Here is a 20,447-nt window from a genome sequence, read left to right as displayed (position 1 = left end):
TAGATTTCAGTCAGCTTGAAAATTAGTTCAGTCATTAGCCATCAACTTTGCCTGGGTGTGAAGGAATCTTTTAACAGAAAAGAAGTAGTTGGGATTGATAAGCCTGTGTGCCCTTTTTCCTTAGAACGTTTGTAGTTCTAAGTACTGGAGTTCTAAATAGTACAAGAGTCCTCTGCTTTTCCTGTATTTGCAACGTGGGTTTTATCTAATGATTTCGGACATCAGAGAGGACACTATGATTCTGAATGTTGTCTCCTCATATTAAGAAGTTGGAGTGCCTTGATTCTAGTGGGAGATTGTTTATTGTCTCCACCCTCATAAAAGGCCTGTGAAGATAGCCCTCTCCTGCTCCTGCCCCAGGATGAGCTATTCGAATCTGTGGTGAGAGTTACATATAGAAACTCAATCATTTTATCTCCTCTCTCATCCCTCAGCTGCTTTCCATGAGAAGTGGGTCATTGTAGAGACTGTGAGACAGGCCAGTGGTGGGGCTAAACCAGGAGGGGCTGCTGAAAATAAATAAGAGCATCAGTCTTAAACACGTGGGCTTGAGATAGCACATCGTCTGTGTTATTGGTGGGAATCATGAAACGAGTAAAATTTCTGAGGATTCTTTTTACCAGGTTGGTGTCTGTATTCAATAGATTATTCCGTAATTCCAAGTCAAAGCTGTCATGGCACGTGTGTGTGTGTGTGTGTGTGTGTGTGTGTGTGTGTGTGTATGTATGGAGGAGAGACAGAGAACACACATTCCTATGATAATACATGAATGGATTTAAAGAGAATTTCAACCAATCAGGAATATCTTAATCTACTTTTGTAATAGATCATTATTTATACCAATGTTAGAGATAACAAAGGAACAAAGACCAAGATGTCTCTAATGGGATGTATCTCTCCAAATGTTGCTTCTCAGAAGAGTCTTCAGTGAACTTGCATTAGTAAAAGAGTAGGTGTCTTCCTTGGATGGCAGCATGGACCTGGGTGTATCCAGACCCACAGAGCTCTGAAAGGGTGTCAGGATCTTCCTCTTGTAATTTCACAGTGGGAATCATTCCTGAAGGTGTCCCATTCTAAAGGCAGGACAAATAGGCATATCAATAGAAATGATTATGGGGTTCATCCTCATTTCTCCACGCTGGGCCAATGTCCTAACACATAGCTTATAATCAGCATTAAAGATAATGTACATCTGAGCTGCCTTCACCCTCAACATGTCCTTTTGAAAGTTATCCTCTTACCTGTTCAAAGCAGTTGAATTGTACATCCTTTTGATTAGTGAGTGAGAATTTATATGAGATGAAGCTGGAAGAAGAAATTGGGTCTGAATCCTGAAAGGTCTACAGCATCTACTTGAGAGTCATTATACGTTCTGGAGAAAAGGGGCAGTTGGTCATAGTGTACCTTAGGAAGCTTAATGTGGCATAGATATGAGGGGAAATGGGAGGTGGAGAGCCTAGCAAGGTTGCTATTAGAATAACTTAGGGAGAGGATTAAAAGGGTTTCAGTTGGACCAATGGGAATAAGAGAGTAAACATGAGAAATAGTAAGAAATAGAAGAGGCAGGGCGCCTGGGTGGCTCAGTGGGTTAAGCCGCTGCCTTCGGCTCAGGTCATGATCTCAGGGTCCTGGGATTGAGTCCCGCATCGGGCTCCCTGCTCAGCAGGGAGCCTGCTTCCTCCTTTCTCTCTCTGCCTGCCTCTCTGCCTATTTGTGATCTCTCTCTGTCAAATAATATATATATATATTAAAAAAAAAAAAGAAATAGAAGAGGCAGAAGTTGGAGAGGTGGGGAGTGTAGTGGACCCAGTATTTAATTTCTATTTTATTTCTTTCTAGTGAATTCCTGGTTTGGAATGTACCTCTTTTCCACATAGTCCTGGACTTCAGGGAAAGGAAGCTGACTCCATCCATCCCATGCACCAGTGAGTATACCCTGATTTACCTATAATTATTTCCCAGGGGTTGATTTAGAGGTGGGCACACGTCCAGGTCTAACCAGAGTGGTGTGAGGTAAGCTGTCCTCAGGCTGTGGAAAATGTATTTGCTTGTAAGAAAAAAACACCATTAGACCTGTCCCACTTTCTTTCCCTGGACGCTGTTGTGTTTGGATGTGGTGTCTGAATCTGTGAGTTGCCATCTTGTTATCAGGCAAAGCTCAGAGGAGAGCAGAGCCACGGGAAGTTGGGGAATTGAAGGTGGAGCCTTGAAGATGAATCTTTGAATTTCTCGTTATGTGTGATAATACATTTCCCTATTGTTTGAGTTCCCTGGAGTCAGGACTTTCTGAGGCTGGCAGCTGAGGCCATCCTGATGCAGTAAAAGAGATGAGAAGTTTAAAGTGAGGATAAGGTTTCACCCCTGGAGACTAGGAGAATGGTGATCCCTTCATCTTGCGGTCATAGTTCTTGGACTAGATTCTGTCAGATCTGGGCACAAACTGCTGTTCTTCCGCTTTTATCTGCAACTTTGGAGAAATTGCCTAACTCCTGTTAGCATGTTTTCTCTTTGGAAGTATAATAATTGTGCATGTCCTCACAAGGTTATTTATTGTGAAGACTTAGTGATGTAATGCACATGAATGCCTGTCACCAGTAGGCACTCAGTAAATTCTGGTTTCCTATTTCCCCAATTCCACATCTGCCATGTGGTTTTAGAAGATTAGTTTCTTCCTCAACCAAACCTACCAGTCTGTTGTCATGGACCCCAGCTCCAGTTACACAAAGTCTCACTGATAAGTGATCAGTGAGGACCGAACTGAAATGAACCAGAGGTTAGGGAGCAGAGAAGGATGAAGTTCATGGTTTTAGCAGGGAGAGGATTGGTGGGCTGGGCTGGGGAGTAGTGCTGAGCACAGTTTTGCAAATCTTTAGTTTAACAAGATGGTAAATATCAAATGATGGGTAATAACCAGGCAGTTTCAAAAGGCCAAAGTAGAGTCAACCACCTGTTTTTGTTTTTGTTTTTGTTTTCTGTTACGACAGCCCCATATTTGAGTGGTTTTAATATTAATTTCAGTTTTAAGCATACAGGAGGGAGCCAAGGGAGTGCTAAACCTTGACATATTTTTAGTTGGTACAATAAGGGATTAAGAGACTTGGGATTTGAGTTCTAACAACCTCTAAATCTGCCACTTAATGAAAAGCAAACTCATTTAATTATTTAGCATCCCATAAGAAAAGAAAGTTAAGGTGCCTGGGTGGCACTGTGGGTTAAAGCCTCTGCCTTCGGCTTGGGTCATGATCCCAGAGTCCTGGGATTAAACCCAGAATGGGCTCTCTGCTCAGCAGGGAGCCCGCTTCCCTTCCTCTCTCTGCCTGCCTCTCTGCCTTCTTGTGATCTGTCAAATAAATAAAATAAAATCTCTAAAAAAAAAAAGAAGAAAAAGAAAGAAAGAAAGTTAACATCCTTGTTCAGCTGGGTGGTCGGCTTTGGCATCGCCCAGAACCAACCTCACTCCCCTTGTGCTGCAGAAATGCAGTTCGCAGCCCTACATGACATATGACAGGTCGACACCTGGGGACCAGGAGAGAGGCTCTCCGTGTGGCAGGAAGCAGAGATCTGGGGAGGCCTTGAATTTGTGTTTGTGGTTAAAGCCCTCGTGTTCAGACTTTTCATGGCCCGTCTCAACGCCCAGAGGGGCCACAGTACATATATTGTACATCCACTGTAACTGCAGTTCATATGAACTGACTGCATTTGCTCACGGCTTGGGTGGAGAATGTCTGGATGCAGGAGGACAGACTGAATACTAAAACAAATTAAATGACAATTTCGAATGCTGTAATCATACTTCCTGGTTACAAGGGCTTGGGTGGTTTTTCTGCCAACTGAATAATTCTCATTGGAAAAACACAGATGTATGCTGGCAGGTCCTATGCTTCCCAAACATACTGTGAGAAACTCAAATATAGTTACTTAAATTACCGGATGAAAGCACGAGTCCTCACCCAGCTCAGCTGTTGTAAATGCTCACAAGGCCAGAGCGCTTGGCTTGGGTCTTGGATCACAATTAGAGATGGAGGTGAGAGGAGAGTTAGAGGAGTTAAAGGTCTGGGAAGCTGGGTATATGTGTCAGTGCTTCTGCCTGTCTCTTTTCTCCTCACTTCTTCAGTAATAAAAAGAGATGTTGGATAATTTCCACCCTGGGATGGGGCCTGGTGTCTTCACAAAACCATGGCAAGCCCCCAAAGCAATCCTCTCTTTGCAAAGACCAAGAAACCTCCCACTTCTGACTGGAACTGTAGCTACCATTTATCAAGCATTTGCTAAGTACTAGTCACTGTGCTCTATCACATCTAATCCTGAAAAAACACTGGGAGGGAGAACTGGCTGTCATCAATGTCACAGACGAGGAAGCAAAGTTGAAGAGATGGGAAGTCACTGGTCCAGCTGGACATGGCCCGTTAAATGGCAGAACGGAGACTTGAACCCTCACTGAGGGTTTCTTTAGGTTCCAAAGCCAACATTCTTAACCCTAGACTAAATTGTCCCAAGCCTACTGCCTGTGAGAGTGTAGTGTTGTAAAACCAAGGATGGCCAGGAACTCTGAGGCTCTTGGGAATTCCTCAGGGCTTGTAGATGGACAGCTGGGATGGAGCCACGTGGCTTCCCAAGTAAGAGAGCTATAGTTCCAGGGTTAGCTACATAAAAAGGTTGTCTTTCATCCCTTACACAGGAATAATGAAATAATATGGGCTCTGAAAGCTCCTCACCTGCTTGTCAAAAAATCCCTACAGAGTTAGGAAACCTTAGGTGGTTTGGACTTGAAGGAGGCACAGGAAACAATCCTAAGCCTTTGTCCAGTGTAGGGCTAGCTCTTGGCACAGCCCTGCTCATGCTCAGGACCCAGTGTATTTTCCTTCCCAACCTTTGTTTTTCCTCTGGTTGGGCACTGTGTTGGGTTCTGTTCCTACCTAGACTACAGTAGAAAATACTTGGGTTCTTCTCTTCTGACAACTAATGGTTTCCTTTTGCTCATTCTCAAAAAGAAAGGAAAGAAGGAAAGGAAGGAAGGAAGGAAGGAAGGAAGAAGAAAGAAAGAAAAGAAAGAAAAAACATATATATACATATAAAGAAATCTTGCAGAGCTCCTTTAGCCATCCTAGATTGGGTACTTTTGCCTTACACACCCTTCAGAAAAGGAGGTTCTGTCATTTTCCTCATCTTCCATGCTGTGGTCCACATTCTCTCTGAACCCCAGCCTCAGTTTGTCTTCCTGTGGTTTGAGCTCTTTCCTTCTTGTCCCTCTTGCTTTATTATTTGGAAACTCGGGTGGCTGGAAGAGATGGAGTTGCTTTGTGAGTATACTGAATCCTGACCCAAGCTCAGCTTTGTAGACGTTGACAGCCGCTCTGCTTATTAAAGAGAATATATTCCTTGTGTGTCTATTTTTATATCCTTGGAGCACTAGGAACCCTTTGCTAGAAGGGAGGCGATCTCTCTCCAGAGACTGAACGACTTGGAAAATAATGGGCTTTCAAGCATTTCAGGTGCCTAGAAATGGCTCTCTTTTAGAAACGACCTTTATGCTTTTGAAACAGCTAATTGAATAGCGTTTACATTCATAACACTACAAGAAATCATCCAACCCCTTGTGCAGTTGTGACAGCTGGAAAGTATTTTTCAGTCATCTTCATGCATCAGACCTCATGGAACCTTCGTTGCCCCCTTCCCCTCTCCATACGAGCCTATAAAATACATTTTCTTCTGCTGACACTGCAGCATGAACTCTCCATAGCAACTTATTCCCACACCACCTGTTAATAATGCCAAGAGTAATGTATTTAACTCCCTGCATACTGTGCCAAAATGTTTACACAATTCAGCTTATTTCAGACTTTAAAGAGCAGACATAAATCCTCAACTAGCCGTGTCCCTTCCAATACTCAGGGAGTTGGTTGCAACATTTTTGTGGGTAGAATTGGGCAGATTTTTCCCAACTATTTTTTAATAAAAAGTAAGGTCCTCCTTTGGGGCTACTTTGCTGTTATGGGGGTACTCAGAAATGAACTGTTCTGCAGAATACTGTCAAATGTAAGAGTGCATCTTTTCAGTTAAATATCCACCTTATTGGCAAGGTCCTTAAAATAAGAACTTAACCTTCTAAATAAAAAATTTGTTAATATAAATATCTAGTGATGATTTTTATAATGCATCACTCGAATTAATGATAATGCAGATTAACATTTATTTTGTATTTTGCTGTTATACTTTTAATTTCTATTTATTACTACTCTTATGAAAACTCTTATGAATATTGATCAAAATCTACATTTTACACTGACAGACCTGAGACTCATACTAGGAAGCGGTTTGCCTACGATCATATGGCAAGGAGGAGATGGAGCTGGGATTTACCCTCTGATCTGTTTACTCTAAAACCTAGACTTTGCACTATGTGAAAACTTTCTAAAATGGGTTTCTAGAAACATCTCATTAAGAGATATTAAGAGACATGTCTCTAAAAGACTGTCCTGTGGTTAAGGTACCTTTGAAAACTTGATGCTATGATATTCTTTTTGGAAATGCACAATGTACAAGTACACTTAAGGCTCTGATAGGTTCTGCAATAAAGAAACCTGCTTAGTTCTGTGCAAGCTAGCAGTTTCCAGACTTACCTGAGCATGACGCACTTTTCCCGGGCACATCTCTTCACATTCAGAGAAACATGGTCTGTGGAAGGAACACAGTGTTAGAAACACTGCTCTCTGCCAGCCTGCTTCCTAGTCAATTGAATGCCCTAGGGACCAGCTCCCCTATCCTCTTCATTTAGTTTCCAAATGCCTCTGAAGTGCCTCTTCAAAAGGACATGTATAAAACTGTACTACATATCGCTCCTCAGCCATGCTTTACTCTTTCATTCAGGGCCTCTCCCTCTGGGTGATACTTTAATTCAACTTCCTAAAAGGGATAATTTTTCCACATCTTTTGAAACAAATAACAAAATAAGGCCTGGGTTAAACAAAGCTCTGCTGGTTTATTCAGATCCCCAGAGAGTGAAACATCGCATTTTCATCTGAAAACCTTTACTCAGCCCTGCAGAACTCTGTGCTTGAGCAAACATGTTCATGAGACCCCACATAATGACAGACCCAAAATGTTCCTTCAAAAAGCATTTGATATCATGTACACATAGTCAAAAGCCAGAATGATGTCACTGCTGTGTAAATGGTCAGTAATTCCCAGCATTGTGAATAAAAACTTTTTTCATGAGACACTATTGTCCACTAAATACCCAGCACTTAAAACTAAACAACAACAACACCCCCAAAACCTTGCTTACAATTAATCTTAAGTATTTGAAAACCCCTTAAGTTCTAATTGGAACGTTCAGTTTTCTTCCAAATGCCCAGCATTGCATAGATAGAGCCAGGAATTTTGAACCATTGGCTCATTTATCCCTTTCTGTTCTATAACTCCTTCACTTCATATAGTACTAATCTGGTGCTTTCTATTATGTTGACAGACTTATTATGGTTAGTTGGCTCTAAGCTGGGACCTTTAGCTATAAATGTTAATTATCTCTTTATTTGCAAATGAATAAAATGACAACTCCAGGAAGAAATCATGTTCCTCCTGAAAGAAATCTGAAGCTAAAATTCACGGAAGGATGGAAATTTCTGTCTCCTTGGTCTTTTCACTATTAGCCATCTAAAGCTATAATGTATGTTTCAAGATTCCAAAATGAAAACTTTGGAACCACAGTTTGGAATAGGCGACATAGAAAAATATGCAGAAACTGTAGACCCCATGTGACAAGGACAGTTTGAAACCATCAAGGGGAGAAATAACCTGGCAAAGTAAGATATCAAAGAATTTGGATCCCTATGCAAATGTCAAAGCTTGCAGCTAAGGGTGAAGTAAGGAATTATATAAAAAGTTGCTCCTCTGGATTGGATTCTCTCCAGGTCAACAACACTGGGTTGTTGAGAAAGACTCGAGTCCAAGAGTCCCCATTTGCCAGCAACAGGCCTCTGCTCCCCAGATGGGGTTAGCCTGCTGCCCTTGCCAACAGCACTGACTCACCCACCTCCGCAGGGCATGCACGCCAGCTCCGAGGAGCAGAAGCAGAATCTGGCTGTATCCAGTTGTGCTCCTGGTCAGCTTGCATGATCAGCCTCAGAGTGAGGGGCTCTGATTCAAGTGTGGACATTTCCTTTCAGTTCAGTTCATCCAGAGCGTGTGTAGAGGCCCAAATGCAGCAGCACGCTGAGGATTTTCTTATACCAAGAACAAAATTAAATGTTGTCTGTCAGCTGGACTAGGGGGGAAAAAGTGATCCAAGCCACATAATATGCTATTAGCATAAGTGCATGCTATGATAATCACCATGATCATCTCAGCACCCGGGCTGTAATGACTGTGGAGCAATGATGAGGTGGTACGAGGCTGGCCATACTCTTTGGGCTGATCAGAGTGATCGCCCTTGTGATGAAGGGCATTATAGAACTTGCTTTCATTGGGTAGACCTGCGTTTGCCCTCTCTTTGGAGAGAGTGGCATCTGTGAATATGCTTTTCCTTTTCCGTGGGGGTCTGTCTTACTTTTTTGATGCACAACTTGCAGCAGTCTGCTGTCCTAGGCTCCCCGAGCCAGCAAGTCCCTGAGGGTCCCTGAGGTTGATGTGCACGCTGCACACAACAGGGTCAGTACGGTCACATCTGGCCGTTGCAGCAATTTATACAGCTGGGATCCAGAAACATCAGTTCCACTGTGCATGCTGTGCCAAGCACTCCATAGAACCCCGGCCTCCAGGAGATCTGTCCACAGCGGTGGATTCTACACACACGGACTGCTCATGGGTGGACCAGATGATGCTGTGTGTTATGATCTGGGAGGAATCAGCCCTTGTGCCCTCAGAGTCTCCCCATCTGCTGGCATTTTGCCCAAATTCCTAATCAATACAGTCCCTCCTTTGGGTGAAGGCAGTCATTCCCTACCTCTTTTTTTTTCTTTATACAAAGAACCCTTTTTACCATAAAGAAACATTACAGATATCCAACATTGTTAATAGCTATGTTTTCAGTTTCTGATGAGTGCAAAAAAGGTGCAAAACAAGCCACTAAAATCTCATGGTGCTTTTACACAGATTCATACTTAATAGATTGCAATAACACCTTAATATATTTGACAAATAGTCACCCATGTATCTGAAAGCCCTGTTTATTAAGTTTAGGGATAATGCTTTGCAAACCTATGTATTCATGGCTACGCTGGTCTGTATTTTTACTCCCTCCTTTCCCACGGCACACACCCCATGCTTTATCACCAAGATTTACAGGCCTTTGAATGGGGCCAGTGAGTTAACCAGCATATTATAAGTGTGTGTTCTCCGGAACATTGTTTCATAGTGTCCAAAATAAATATGCAAACAAAAAATTTGGTAAAACCTGGGTTATACGAAGTTAAGAAGTTTTCTTGACTGCAGGACTTCTCAGAGACTTGATTGTTGACATGCACTTTGAATTACTACAAAGGAAGCAGAGATTTTAGAATTCACTGAACTTCTTGACCCATGGATCCTTTTTCCAGGCGTACCTATTGACATGCTTGGCAAAAGTGTTCTGAAAAACACCACTTTGGGTTAAAACATTATTTCTCGAAGATCTCTGTTGAATATAAACATATAAATTAAAAGAGGGAAACCAGTAAGCCTTTGACTCCACTAGGGTATTACCAAGATTAGTTCCTAAGAAAGGTTGTTGAATTGCCAAGGGAAATGTCTTGAAGGAATAGCTTCTCAGACATCTCTCCTCTAAGGAGCCTGAAACATGTGAACAGATAGCTTCTTGTTTCAAGTGACATTTATAGCTATACTTAATATCTCATTAGTTTCCTCCCTCTCTTATAAAAATTGTAGAGGCCATGGGAGCAAATAGCTGAGAGTCTGTCAGAAAATCACATAGTACAATACACGAAAACATTTTGGTACCACAGAGATGAATGTTCTCTGGGCGTTAAAACAGAAAGTCACAGGGGTACCTGGCTGGCACAGTCGGTTAGGCGTCCAACTCTTGGTTTCAGCTCAGGTCATGATCTCAGGGTTCTGAGATCGAGCCCTGAGTTGGCCTCCCTGTTGAGCATAGAGCCTGCCAGAAATTCTCTCTCCCTCTCCTTCTGTCCTTCCCCCTGCTCTCCTTCTCTGTCTCTAAGTAAATAATTAAATCTTAAGAAAAAAAAAAATCTTATGCTAAATTTTTGTCTTTAACTGAATACACGTTATTTTTGCTTTGTGGGGCATGTAAGACTCACTTAAGTGACACGGAGGAGAGGCCTAGCTCTGTTAGAGCCTTGTGTGTCCTGGCTAGATGTATGCGGGCTGGATACTGCCTTCTGCCTTCCAAGTGTCCCCAAGCCTGAACCCACTGTGATGATCTACCTTCTCTCACCTCTGCCCCCTACATGAGCTGAGCTCCAAATTGTACCTAATAAGAGCTTCACACACTTTACACTTAAGATTTGGACTCCTGTTGAAATTCTGAGTTCCCCGGAAAAGGTAAAAGTTTAAATGCATTAGTCTTTCACAACCTTAGTATGACGTGGAAAATGGGATTGGGAGACTGGAGTTGTGTGTGGAAAGTGGAAAGCATTAGGGTACTGGGGACAGCCCACTGGAGCCACCTAGGGGGGCCGTCTCTTGATAGAGACCCAAGGGACTCTGGAGGGAGCCCGTGTTGCCCCAGTTAAATGGCAAAGCTGAAACAGCCAGATCACTGGAGGTAAAACAAAGGGCAGACCATCTGTGCTTGCAGACGCAGCTAAACCAACATGAGGGAGAAAATAAGAGCAATTACTTAGAAATTTGAAAGCCTCAAGCAATGCTTCCTCAATCAAGTGAATATATCAGGTTAAAGTGATTTTTGGACTTGAGGTTACTAGCAGAATTGTTTCAATTTGTCATTCTCCACTCACGTGTAGACACCGTTAATAAGCACATCTTTGCCTCTCACTTATCTCAGTGGAGACATAATTTTGTTTTATAGCCCTTTCACACGACATCATGTTGATCAGTTAATAATTTATCAAGAACCTCTAGCCAAATATTAAAACAAATGTGCACCATAACACATCACTAGATCTTTCTTTTGAACCGTTCAGAGGGACAGCTATAAAATTAAATCACAAAACATCTGTGCTTCTTCATATTCTTGTAATAACATGATTTAACTTTCCATGCAATTAGTACGAAAACCATCCCAATGAGAAGGTTTGAACCAATGTGGTGTTCCTATTAAGGTGTTAAAACATTCATTCTGTCAAATAGGGAAAAAAATTGGTTCCCTTTGAGATTTTCTCCATTAAACTAGTTTCCTAATTGCTACATGCTATTTTAAATAGCTTTGACTGCACTTATCTCAAATGATACAGTTCAATTAGCCTGCAAAAAAATGTAGGTCTCCAGTGAAAAGAAATACCACCAAAAAATCCAGTCTATAGCAGAGGACACATATCTATTAAAATATTCTTGGTAAGTGCCACCTTTTTTTTTATGATCCCCATCTCAATTCCATTCTATTTTCTGAATATGAGCTATTATGATCAATATTAATAGCAGTGTCAACTATAATTTATTAAGCATCTACTAGGTACCAAGCACATTGCACACATTAATGTATTTAGTTATTTTTAACAATAGTCCTACAATACAAATAGTTTATGTATTCTACAGATGAGAAAATGAGATGGAGAAATAATCAGAAAGATTTTCTTCTTATGTAATGAGTGTCCAAAGTGATTTTTAAACCCAGATCTTTATTACCAGAGTTCTTATTCTTAATCAGAGGGCCTATCCTAATCTTTGTTTGCTCTTTAAAAAGATTCACTCAATATCATTATTCTTTTCTTTAGTTAATTGAATAGCTAATGTAGGATTAAAGTACAACTGTTCTTTATGTCACGTTTTAAAAAATACATGCATAAAACTAGACAGAATCATATAATAAATATATATGTATACATATGTATCCACTTCTTTTTCAGGAGTATTTAAGGGCCCAGTCCAGTCATCCTGCCTTCCATGAATACTACAGGATGCATCTCTGTCTGGAGACATTTTCCGACACAGCCACCATGCCATTCTCATGCCAAACAAAGTTATTATCTAAATATGTAGTCTGCATGAGTCAGGGTCCTGATAGGAAAACAGATGGCTTATTCAAAAGAGGTAATTGAAGAGATGTTAATAAAGGGACTATTTACCAAGCTGCGGCCAGGGTTCAAGAAAATCAAGGGATGGTGCAGGGCCTGAAGGTTGGCAGTCACGAGAAGCTGTTATCACCTGTCAGCCCAAAGAAGCAAGGGGAGGAAGGTTCCTGGAAGTTGCAGAGAATAGCCTGCCAGAAAGGAGGGAGATGGAGGAATAAATACTTGCCTCCCCTTCCTTTCACCCTCAGAGCTCTTCTTGGGGTCTCTCCCATTGGCCCCACCCAGTCGAAATTCAGAGGACAAGGGATCCCAACTAATTAATACAGGAGTCGGTAAATATTTTTTCTGTAAAGGGCCAGGCAGTTACTATTTTTGGCTGGGTGGGCCACATGTGGTCTCTCTCCCATATTCTTTGTTTTCTTCTGAATACCGCCCCCCCCAGCTTTATTGAAGTATAGTTTACAAATGAAGTTACAAGATTTTTAACATATACAACATAAGGATCTGATATGTAAAAATATGGGGAAAGGGACTGAACCCACTGAGTTAACATATCCATCACTGCACACATTTACCTGTTTTTGTTTGTTCTCTTGTTTTGTGGAGAACATTTAAATTCTCATTTCTTAGCAAGTTTCAATTATATAATACAGTGTGAACTATAGTCACCGTATTAAACAATAGATCCTCAGATCTTACTCATTTTATAACTTCAAGTTTATACCCTTTTACTGGCCACTCCCCATTTCCCCCAACCCTCAGCTCCTGGCAGCCAATGTTCTACTCTGTTTCTATGAGTTCATTTTATTTTCAGATTCCACATATATGTGATGCCATGTAGTATTTGTCTGGTTTATTTCACATAGTGTGATGCCCTCCAGATTCATCCATGTCGTTATAAAGGACAGGATTTCCTTCTTTAAGGGTGAATAATTTTCCATTATTATATATTATATACATATATGCATTATATACATTACATACATATATAATATGTGTTTATATACACATTATATAAATACATTTTTATTTTTAGCTCACCAGTTATACATAAACAGGCCAGTGGTGAGATTTGGCCCACAGGTCATGGTTTGCTGATCCCTCTTAGTTCATAAAGACTAATAACCTGGGGCACAGATAGAGTCAAGTAAGGTGTTTGCTTTCTGGAAAAGCAAATGCAAAATATCTAGACACAGTCATTCAAAGAGGGTTTGTTCAAATGAAGATCCTAATGATATCTACATATTTAGTGGTATTTAGTAGCTATGTCTCTTTATTCTATAAACTCTTCCCTCCCCTTTTGGATAAATGCTACTGATTTTAGGGGAAAACAAGTTCTTTTGTCCTGTAGACAAAAGATTTGACTAATTGCTTTCCTTGAGTATCCTTCAACATGTTTCTCTGTATTTCCTGTAAACTGTTAGATTGTGAGGCTTGATTAGATTCAGGTTCAAATGTTTAAGAAACAGTGGGATTCAAAGTTGGTACTATCTACTTCCAGTTACATCATTTCGGGAGGATTATGATATTTCTGACTGTCCCCCCTTGAGTGATGTCATTAAATTGATACCTACTGCTTTACAACACCCATTGATGATTGTTTCCTGTATCCAGTATGTCATGATGACTTCAGAAAACAGTATTTAGTTTTAATTCCATAATTCTTTTTACATTTATTAGCTAGAATTCTTCTGTAATGGTTTTCTTTACCTTATTAACTATTTGATTACTCTGAAATATAGTTCATACTGGGAATGCAAGATAAACACGTCATTCTTCTCTTTACCAATTTTAACTGGGTGCCCTAGTCATCTCCAGTAGTGATGTGAAAAAGTACTATTCTGAAATTTTAAAATATATTATATATGTATATAATATATAGAAATATCCATAAACTTAAAATAAGAAGACACACATAGAGTGTATCAATCTATTGCAAAAATTATTCTTTGTGTTCCTGACATTATCACATTTTAGGCAAATGGGCACTGTGGGGGCCGTGGGGGGGTGAGGGTGTGGCTTAAAAAAACAAAAATTAATTTTATCATAGTTCTTAAGTCCAGAAGTTAAGTTATGGGCTCTGCTGTATTATCCCTAGAGGCTCTGGGGGAGATTGCATTCCTTGTCTTGTCCAGTTTCTTGTAGCTGTTGGTGTTCTTGGGCTTACGGATACATCACTCTAATCTTTACCTCTGTCTTGATAAGGCCTTCTTTATGTGTCTCTTTGTCTCTGTTATCATATGGATGTGTGTCATTGGATTTAGGGCCCACCTGGAACATCCTCAGAATTTTTTAGCTTAATTATAACCGCAAACTCTCTTTTTTCCAAGTAATATCACATTCAAAAGTTCAGAGGATTAAAATGTGGACATACGTTTTTGAGAGCTACTGTCCAGTCCACTGCCAGTATCTTTGTGATTTTGTGACGAATGATCTGTGTTTTTTGGGGCCAGTGATGTATTATAGTCTATAATATTGCAAATACAGAATCACTGATTGACATTGTGTTTTACATCAACATGACACATAGTAAAAGTTTACTTGTGACTTATGAAATATAAAATTATCAAATCAGTGGTAATAAAACAGCAAAAGTAGGAAAAAATACATTATTTTTGCCAGTATAATTATTTGGTTTTCTTTGGTTCTCTATCTGTATTTTTGTGCTATGGAAGAAGAAAGTAGGGTCAGAGGTTAAAAAATAAAAGAATGCATTTTGGTGTTCTGCTCCCATTTGATCACAGACACTCAATAATAGGCTTGTCAGGTCTCTGAGGATTTCTTTGAATCTCCATTGTAAGTTTCCTATCCCAGTGCCATTCCTAACACTTTTGTATAGGAGTAGAGTGACTTACCATTCTGCAGTATCACAGAAGAGTTGGAAGATACAGAAGCATAAGATGCATTTTTGGAAAAGAAAGAGGTAGAAAAAAAGTTGAATTTTTTTTTTTTTTTGGTTTGAAATTTATGTGCCTTTGTTTCAAAGAATTGCTGTTTCTAAGAGAGAATTCTTGCATGCATTCATACAGAGGCACCTTATGTTGCCAGAAATCTACAGATTATCTCTCAGTGTCACCTTGCTGACTGCAGCGTGAGCTCCTGTGTCCTTTTGGGAGCTTTCTTCCTTCCTTGCCTGGCAGAATATCTCAGGCTCATCCTATACATTTTCTGCCCTCCATCTGGAATCATCATCTCTTCCTCCCAGCAAATCCTGTTTCTTTACTATGAAATGATCTTGGTGCTGGAAAGCATTCCCTTGTTGGGTTATCATTGTTTTCCAGGTTTATTTCCCTTAAAAATTAGGTGTCTCTTCTTTATTTTCTGTATAATTGGGTGAATTTACATCTCATTTGGCTAGAGTCAGTCTGGGTTTACATCTATTCACCCAACACTGTCAAGGGTACTACTTAAAAGTATCCCAGTTAGGATAAGTTATATGACCATCCTACTGAGAAATGACTTAATCTCCATGCCTGGCTGGTTAAGTTGGTAGAACGTGTGACTCTTAATCTTAGGGGTGTGGGTTGGAGACCCATATTGGGTGTAGAGATGACTCAAAAGAAAATCTTTAGGAAACAAACAGACAAATATCATCTGTTTAATAAAAACTGCCCAAAATATGTTTCCTTTATTTTTAAATCCTGTAGTTTCACAGGAATATGTCTTGGTGCATCTCTCCGGGTCAGTTTTCTCAAAGAAATATATGGTGTACACTTTTCAAAATGTAGGCTTGAGTCTTCTTCTATTTCAAGAAAGCTATCTTGTCTTATGGTTTAGAGGGATAATTCTGTGCCATGGTTTTGGATTTTTCTTGGAAGATTCTAATCATACATACTGAATTTTCCTTATCCATTTTCTCTCTATTGTTTTCTTTCATATAGTCTTCGTTTTCATTGATTTCTTCATGTTCTTCTTTCTGCCTTCCATTTTTCTTACTATCCACTCTCTCTGTTACTGAGTGTTTCATGTTTCCTTTAGTTTTAGACTTCATTCTGAAGTGGATTCCTTTTTTCTTTATTTTCACAGTTTTTTTTCCTGAACACTGACAGAACTTTTTCATATCCTGTTGGCTTTCACACCATGATTTCTGATATTTTCTACTTGTAAATTATGCTAAGTTTTCATAGTTCCCATACTGTTCTTATCTGTATCTTAGCCCTTTTTTAATATTAAGCTATGGTTTTCATCAGCCTTGTGGTCATATTTTTCTGTATGCCTTTTTAACGGTGGTTAATTTTCCCCTTTATATGGGGTTGAATCATGATCCTTTTCATTTTCTCTTGTTTACTTGAGATGCCCTTTCTTTTTTTCATGAGAAGGAGATTCCTGTCAGATCAGGGTGGTTTCCTAGGAAAGTGGTTCTAAGTTTCTGCACTGTTGTCGCTTTGAAGTATTAAAAAATACAGCGTTTCAGTTCAATAGTTCTGCTTCCTCTGGACCCCTTTTTCCTCATAGGAGTTGAATCTTCTCTGTTTTTCACCATTGCTTCTACACTACTGCTTTTATTTTGATTTTTTTCCACTGTATGCATAGCAGTTTGTCTCTGAGTTGTTCTCTCTTCCCCCAGAAAGATATGTCTGAGGCCCTCGAGAGATGAGGCTGCGCAGGTCCTTGCGATTTCTTCATGGGTCACCCATCTGCTCATGACAGCCCATGGACTTCTTCCCCAGTATTACCAATCGGTTGTTGCCTGGCTTGCTTGCTGAGGATTCCACTGAGAGGGAGCTCCTGTCACTTTGGGAATGAGCATGTGAGGCACTTTCTGGGTTCCATGTCTTTTGAGACCATTGGAACTCTCTTCTATCCACGAGTGCCAGCCCCACACGTGGCTGGAGCAGGCTCTGCTGTTGACGGTGGTTTGGCAGTAACCACTTACGATCTGGAGCTCTGGGGAACTCCTTGGCATCTCATTTTGCTGAAGATGCTGTCCCTTTTATTTTTAAATTTTACTATTCTGGTTTACCTATCTGTTTTGTTTTGTTTTATGAGAAGGTTTAGGGATATTTAAACAGTACACTGTCATAACCACTTTGTTCTGCCTGGAAATTTGAGGTCACTTTTTTTTAAAAAAACTGACCTGACACAGTTAAGTCTGGAAGCATAGAAAATAAGACAGGACCTCATAGAATTCAACCCCATGCCACGTGGGGAAAACTTCAACCTGAATCAGGAATGAGCTTCCCCATACCAGCCCCAACTGTCTGCAGCTGCCATCAGGGCTTCGGGCAAAATGGCAAGGAGGACGCGGTTTCTTTCTGGCTGCTTCCTCCGACCTCACTCACCATTGTGTCTGGGCTAGTGGGCACAGGGGCTGGAGTCTTCTGAGCCTGGCTGGTGTGGGTCATTAGCGGACAGACCTTAGGGGATGTGCATCATGCAGTCAGAGTCAGGCCATGTCAGGCTAAGTCAGAGAAGTTGGAATTGGATGAACGCAGAGAGGGATACCATCTGTGAGCCAAGGTACGGGCCAAGGAGTCCACAGGCAGAGCCCATGACTGCTTTGGAAGGGCTGAAGAAGCAGGTGCCCTGACAGGCAGCTACCCAGGCTGAGGCCACCCGTCTCCTATTCACTCCTGTGTCTGGGGCCAGACTGGCTGCACTGAAAATGTTCGCTCACTGACTACGTTCCTGGACGATGCTGGGGAACATTGTGAAGCATCTTCTCCATCTGGAGCCTTAGAAAATGGTCAGAGGTTTTCTCCCTGTCAGTGGAGCTGCCATTCTTACTGCAGTAATTTTCTCACACACAACACTATTATAATTTGAAAATTCTCATGCTCAGTATCTGAGGGCAGACCAAAACCATTGAAAACAAGTACCCTTGATGACCCTCTCCTTTCCTCAGAAGGACTCCATCTCTTCATAACCTTTCATCCCTGTTGGATCAGAGAAAAAACCAGGTTTCTTTCTCACCAAAGCTGAAGTGTTCTGGAGAAAAATGTCCAGGAGATGTTCACTGGAAAAACATTGGTACCATTTGCTAAATGCTTATCACTTGTGAGGTCCCATGCCATGCGTGCCAGTCACATTATCTTACATACAGTTTCCACCGAAAGTTGCATAGTTGGAGTATCAGTTAAGGTTTCGTTGCAGGTAACATAAGCCACCCTCACTATTCTAAGTAAGAAGAGATTTAAAAGAGGGAATTCAGTGCTTAGGAAACCATGGAGAGTGTTAGAGAAGCAGGCTCTAAGCCAGTCCTTTAGCAATGAGTCCCAGAAAACCACACAGACCTGACCATCCAACCAGATGCCTCCGGTTGGCAGAATATAAATTACAATAGAAATCCTTGCTGAAAGGGAGCCAGGGACAAGCAGTTTTTGGCTTTCTGGCCTCAATAATACAGAGAGGCAGCACCAGGACGGCTCTGACCCATTCACTGATGAGGAAATGGAACTGGCTCCAACCAGAAGAACCAGTCATGTGACTGGAAACAGAAGAGCCAGCCTGAGCCCAGATGTAAACTCACGTGCTCAAGCCCACCACTCTTCTGCCTGCCCGAAGAGGCGTCTGTGGTCAAGGAGTGGAAAGGCCAGTTTATCAGCATGATCAGGGCTTTCTTTATCAACAAACCTCTTTCTTTGGCTACGTCATTTTCCCCTTCTCCCCTCAAACTGCTCCAATGTGGGAGGAATCTTCTAGGATCTCACAACTTATGAAAACGAATGTCCCAGCTTCTAGTCTGCTGTGCATACAGGTCCATACTTCAACTTGTTATTCCGAACTGTCTCTAAAGGCGGCAGTCACACTGCTTCAGTTTTTTGTGGGAAAGTATTTACTCACATTAGTATAAATGAAGTTTGACTTGAGATGGAATAAAACAAAAGTACTGGTTCCTGCTGTAAATGGGACTCAGAAAGTTCTACCATTTATCAAAATGCTCCAGGCCATTCAGCCAACCATTATGTCTTGACATCCTCATTTGTTGGCCATTTATTTGCTGAATGTCCATTATGTGCCAGGAAGACAGTGGTATGTAGACATGTGTTGTTCCTGCCCTCATGGTACTAATAGTCTAAACATGAGGACAGACATTAAATCACTGTGTAAAGACATTTGGCACAAGAGGGGAATGGTACTATGGGAGTAACAGCTGGAGGGTGAGCACACGCCTCCCGGGAGGAATTTCAACTAAGCTGAAACATGAAGGATGTGTAGAGGTTAGCAAGGCAAAGGAAGAAGTGATGGGTGTTCTCCTCAGAAAGGGGCTTCATAGCCAAAGTCCTGGAAAGGAGAGGGAACAGGTGCATTTGTGCTAGTGAATGAGGAGCAGAATGATTGGAATGTGGGATCGGGAGGACTGTGGACCAAAGTGAGCTGTAAGTATGGGTGCAGGAGGTCATTTGCAAACTTGTAGGTTGGTAGGTTGAGTTAGTAGAATGAAACCCACTGTTCTATTCAGTGTGGTCATTTGAAGTTGCTCCTAATCCAGAAGGAAACACATGCTGAAATAGTAATGATCTGTAAGTTAAAAGGTTCCTGTCAGTAAAAAGAAGATGCTACTGGACCATACATGCAATTAAGAGATCATTTTTTTAAATTTATATTTGTCCCTCTGTAATGCAGAGGTAAGAGGTGACAAATATGTACTCTTTGTAAGTCTGTTTCTGATGTTTAAGGGCTATTTAGAGCAGTGACAGAAAATTATCATTTTTTAAAAATGCTTTTTCAGGGGGCACCTGGGCAGCTCACTCATTTAAGTGTCTACCTTTGGCTCAGGTCATGATCTCAGGATCCCGGGATCAAGCCCCACATCAGGCTCCCTGCTCAGCGGGGAGCCTGCTTCTCCCTCTCCCTCTACCTGCTGCTCTGCCTACTTATACTCTCTATCTCTGTGTCAAATAAATAAAGTGTTTAAAAGAATACTATTTCAGTATGTCAAAAATCAGGAATTGTTCAATTATAGAGAATAGATATTTCAATTGTAAATAGTTAAATTTTGTCTTTCATGTTTGCCCCAAGATTTCCTATATTGTTCATGAAAGGTGGATTATTTCATAATAATTTATTACAATGTTTCCCTTTTCCTAAAGTTTTGAGCTTTAGGATATTCTGGCAGTGGGGAAAGTGCTGGTAACTGGGGATATGATGGAGGTGGTCCCAGCTGGAGGCGGTGGGACAGCTGGAAGGAGACTGCACACAGAGGGTGAAGAATATTAGGAGAGTGGGATGCCTTCACACAAGACAGTAGCAGACTGCCGCTGGCATCTGCAGAGCCTGTAGTATCATTGGTCCATGGTGGGGCATGGAGAAGGGCTTGACCTATTACTGGTGTAGCTTTGAGGTTACTTCTGTGATTAC

At 41.1% G+C, this 20,447-nt stretch overlaps 1 long non-coding RNA gene across 1 annotated transcript in view; it reads left to right on the top strand.

Moving 5' to 3' along the window:
- The first annotated feature begins 1,899 nt into the window (after positions 1 to 1,899).
- The window catches only part of LOC122913951, a 95,987-nt gene continuing 77,439 nt past the window's right edge, over positions 1,900 to 20,447 (top strand). The window contains exon 1 of the long non-coding RNA XR_006385755.1: positions 1,900 to 1,925. This is a non-coding gene — a long non-coding RNA (uncharacterized LOC122913951). The remainder of the gene's footprint in view (positions 1,926 to 20,447) is intronic.

Source organism: Neovison vison, chromosome 7 (genome assembly GCF_020171115.1).
Source record: "Neovison vison isolate M4711 chromosome 7, ASM_NN_V1, whole genome shotgun sequence".
NCBI classification, from domain to species: domain Eukaryota; kingdom Metazoa; phylum Chordata; class Mammalia; order Carnivora; family Mustelidae; genus Neogale; species Neogale vison.
This window is presented reverse-complemented; position numbering and strand designations above follow the sequence as displayed.